Below are 4854 nucleotides of genomic sequence, written 5' to 3' on the forward strand. Positions count from 1 at the left end.
TAAACAAGTACAAAAGTTTTTTGCTGTTGTTTTTCTTTTTTTTTGTTTTTTTTAAAAATGCTTTATTAACTTCTGATTTACATCATTCATTTCCGTGAGATTTTGAGTTACAAATTTTTTCCCTGTTTTTCTCTAACCCACTGCCCTAAAATAGCAGTCCCACAGGATATCCCCTCCTCCAATCTGCTCTCTCCCATATTTTCTCCCATACCCTTTTTGACTTCTCCAGTGGATCTCTATGCCCCAGTGCCTGTATATCTTATTTCCCAGTTACATGTAAAATAGTATTAATAACAGTATATGTATATTTTTGAATATTTGATTTTAAAACTTTGAATTCCAGATTCATTTCCTTCCTCCCTTGTCACCCACCCTTACCGGGAAGATAAGCAGTTCAGCATAGGTTGTACATGTGTGGCTAATGCAAAACAATAACATAGTATACATATTGTAAAAGACTGACTATATTTCCCTCCCTCCTATCCCACCTCCCACTTATTCTATTCTCTACTTTGATCCTATCCCTTTTCAAAAGTGAGTGCTTCCAACTTCCCTCCCCCATAGCCTGCCCTCCCTTCCATCATCCTCCCTGTCATCCCCTTCCCCCTTACTCTCCTGGAGGGTGAGATACCCTATTCAGTGTGTATTTCATTCCCTACCCAAGCCAAATTCAATGGGAATAAGGTTGACCCATTCCCTTTTGCCTTCCTATTCTTCCCCTCCATTATAACCATTTTTCCTTGCCTCTTCTGTATGAGATAGTTTACCCCATTCTGTCTCTCCCCATCTCCTCTCATTATATTCCTCTCTCACCTCTTAATTTCACCTTTTAAGTATCATCCCTTCCTATTAAATTGGTTCTGTGACCTCTATCTATGTATACCTGTAAGTATATATACACACATTCACATATAGACGTATATATATATATATATATATATATATATATATACACAGATAGATAGATAGATAGATAGATAGATAGATAGATAGATAGATAGATAGATAGATAGATATTCCCTTCAACTACTGAGAAAAGTTTCATCAGTTACAATTATTGTTTTTCCATGTAGGAATGTTAATATTTCAACTTTGATAAGTTCCTTATGATTTCTTTTCCCTGTTTACCTTCTCATGCTTCTATTGCTTCTTGTATCTGACTATCAAATTTTCTATTCAACTCTGGTTTTTTCAGCAAGAATGCTTGAAAGTCCTCCACTCCACTGAATGACCATATCTTCCCCTGAAACATGATATTCAGTTTTGCTGGGTAGGTGACTCTTGGTTTTAATCCCAGCTCCTTTGACCTCCAGAATATCATATTCCAAGCCCTTTGATCCCTCAGTGTAGAAGCTGCCAGATCCTGGGTTATCCTGATTGTGTTTCCACAATATTGAAATTGTTTCTTCCTGGCTGCTTGTAATATTTTCTCCTTAATCTGGGAATTCCAGAACCTGGCTATAATATTCCTAGGAGTTTTCTTTTTGGGATCTTTTTCAGGAGGTGATTGATGGATTCTTTCAACCTCTATTTTGCCCTCTGGTTCTAAAACATCAGGGCAGTTTTCCTTGAGAACTTCCTGGAGGATGATTTCTAGGTTCTTACTTTGATCATGGCTTTCAGGTAGTCCAATAATTTTTAAATTCACTCATGGCCAGGTGGAATTCTTCATAAGATGATTATTTCTCATAATGTGATAAAGGCCTGTACCAGGGTAGTTGTAGTGTTCAATTAGAGAAGGGGACATAGATATGAAGGTTAAACTGACGGGACTGGATTGGATATAGAAGATGAAAGATGATGAGGCGTCAAAGATTGATGCCTAGTATTTTTTTTTTTTTTGAGAAAGAAGATTGGTTTATCAAGCACAGCAGACCAGCAGCCAGGACACCAACCTCAAGTGTGTCTACCAGTCACAAGATCCCTGTGGTCAAGGAACAAGGTGGATAGGGAGGGTCCAGAGCCCCAGTCTGGGGAGAAATCAGCTAGGTCCCAAGCTATCCAGCTTGTGAGAGGCCTGCACAGCTGCCTCTTGCTCCCTGCTGAAGCTCCTGCTGTTCTTGCTGGTCGAGTTGTTGCAACCTCTGCTCTACATTTGGGGGAACACTCACTTCTAGCAGGTTCTCCATGCCTGCCTCTGGCTCATCCCCAATCAGCACCTGAATGAGTTTCTCACAGGCCAGCTGAACATTAGGGTCACGTTCCCACCCATGTAGCTCCCTAAGCACTAGGTAAGTCCCTTGATCCTTCACCAGCTTCCGTCCAGCAGCTGTGGCTGTGAGCGGCATAATGGTCTCAATGAGTATCTTTTGGATGTCAGCATCTGACTCATGCTCCTTGTCTGGGGGCAGGTACTGCAGGTCTACTGGCAATTGATCCATCTCATGTTCTGAGAACTCCTCTGGGCCAGCCAGTGGCATCAGCAGGAAGGTAAGCAGCTCTACTTGGGGACCCAGGAGCCACTCACGGAAACGGTGCTCAAAGCAGCAATTCCTCAGTGTGCTCACCACCCCCATCCTTCGAACAGCAGAGTCTTGGCAGTGGATGAGGGGCAGGAGACGCTGAATCAGACACCTGTTTGGATCCAGCAAGAAGGCTCGGGCTCCTGGTAGTTGGCTGAGGTTGGAGAGCAGTGATGCCAGGTAGTGGAGTGGGGCATGGGGGTTATAGCCTGGGGTAGTCAAGGCAGTCACAAGCCGGGCCAGGATGGGTTCCTGATTTGCCTCCTTGCTGGTAGACTCCAAGCCACTCTCCTCCAACAGCTCCCTAACGGGCCCTCCTGAGTCCGGGTCAGGTTGGCCAGTGCAGCTGCTGCCTCTCCAGCCCAGGGCCAGTTTGGGGCTAGGACCGGGCCAGCAGCTGGACAGGGAGCCCAGGCAATGCAGCCAGCAGAGAGTCGTGGATACTGGGTTCTGCACACAGGTTCACCAGTGCCTGCCAGGCATCTCCCACTGCCCCTGCCGCTGCCCTAGGAGGTGCCTCTAAGAGTTTTACCAATGCCTACAGCAGCCCTTTCTGTGATGCCAGCAGTGACTGGCCACTTTCGGGCCCCGTAAGTTTCAGGACAAAGTGGACTGGCTCAGCCTGGACATCTGGCGGGGTACCATGGGTCAGAAAGGTCACGAACTCCTGCGCCACTTCCGCTGCTTCCAGAGGGGACGCCATGTGGTTCACCTCCAAGTAGCTGAGGCAGCTATCACCACCCCGCCACCGATGCCTAGTATTTTCAACAATAAAAGGGAAAGTAGGAAGAGGGGAGGGTTTGGTAGGAAAGTTAGTGAATTCAATTTTCAACATGTTGAATTTAAAATGTCTATGAGATACCTAGTTTGAGATATGCAATGAGAAGTTGAAAGGCAGGAGAAAAGTTAGTGATGGATAAGTAGATTTGATAAAGACATAGAATAGATATTTGGTATATCTACATAGATATAGAAAAGATATTTGAATAGATATAGAAATAGTATAGAAAAGATAATTAAATAGTATAGAAAAGTATAGAAAAGATAATTGAATCCATGAGAGCTGATGAAATCACTAATCAAAGTGGTATACAGGAGAAAACTCGAGATGGAGCCTAGAGGAACACTCACAGCTATGAGGAATGACCTGGATGGAGAAGTAGACAAGGAGACTGAGAAAAATAATCAGATAGGTAGGAGTGATGGGAATGGGATCTGAACCCCCAAAAGGAAAAGACCATGTCTTTGGGATCTGGACCCCAAAAAGGAAAAGCCCCTGGACTTTCCCATGTGGCTCAGGTCCCTGGCCTTCTCCTGGGGAAATCGGCCCTTTCCAGTTAATTAACTGCCCTTTCATTGTCTGCACCTGGCCCCACTCTAGATCACCACTCCCTTAATTTTATCTAGACCCCTTCTTGGTTCCCATTTTCTTCTGTATAAAAGATCCATCTTGCCTACATTCCTTAAGAATGTATCTTGCTTAGATTCCTTAAGGGTCTAATCAATGCTTAGATTCCCTAATAGTCTAGTTAGTGCTTAGACTCCTTAGAAGTCTGGCCAGTATGGCAGATTTTTAGAATCATGCCCACCTGTTGGTGTTTTAATAAACCTTGTCTTTGGCTGAAAGAAGGCTTGGGTCGAATTCATTCAGGCAGGACCTGTGTGTTGCTATTCCAGGGTCTCAGCACCCCCTAAGCCTCAACAGGGGAAGAACTAAAAGAGAAGAGTAATGGAAAGTTAGAAAGAGGAGAGTATCAAGGAGAAAGGGGTGATTAAAAGTGTCAAAAGAAGCATAGATCAAGAAGGATAAGGATTAAGAAAAGGCCATTAAATTTAGCAATTAAGAGATCATTAGTAACTTTGGAAAGAGTGGTTTCAGTTGAATAATGAAACTGGAAGCTAAATTGTAGAGAATTAAGAAGAGAATGAGAGGAAAAGAAGTAGAGATATTGATTGTAGATGACCTTCTTGAGGAACTTAGCGAAGAAAAGGAGGTGAGGAATCAGTGTATCCTTCTTGATCAATAGATCAACTGAGGGTCTTTTTAAGGATAGGAGAGAAATGGGCATGTTTGTAGACAGTAGGAAGCAGCCAGTACATAAGAAATGGGGGCAGCTAGGTGGTGTAGTGAATAGACCACTGGCCCTTGAGTCAGGAGAACCTGAGTTCAAATCCGGCCTCAGACACTTAACACAAAAACTGGCTATGTGACCTTGGGCAAGTCACTTAACCCCAATATCCCTACCTTCCTCCCCTCCAAAACAAAAAGCAAAAAGAAGAAGAAGAAGAAATTTTTAAAAGTGGGAGAATTGTGGGGCAATGGAGTAGGACAGAAGAAGGAGAATGGAACAAGCATTTATTAAGTGTTTACTATGTGCCAGGCACTGTGCTA

At 43.6% G+C, this 4854-nt stretch overlaps 1 pseudogene; it reads right to left on the bottom strand.

Annotated features, from left to right (window-relative positions):
- Nucleotides 1-1981: 1981 nt before the first annotated feature.
- On the bottom strand, nucleotides 1982-3198 carry LOC138155024 (protein HGH1 homolog pseudogene; annotated as a pseudogene).
- Between the last annotated feature and the right edge of the window lie 1656 nt (nucleotides 3199-4854).

Source organism: Petaurus breviceps, unplaced genomic scaffold (assembly GCF_028583685.1).
Source record: "Petaurus breviceps papuanus isolate PSGF00001 unplaced genomic scaffold, PetGlider_PUasm1.0 91133, whole genome shotgun sequence".
Lineage (NCBI taxonomy): Eukaryota > Metazoa > Chordata > Mammalia > Diprotodontia > Petauridae > Petaurus > Petaurus breviceps.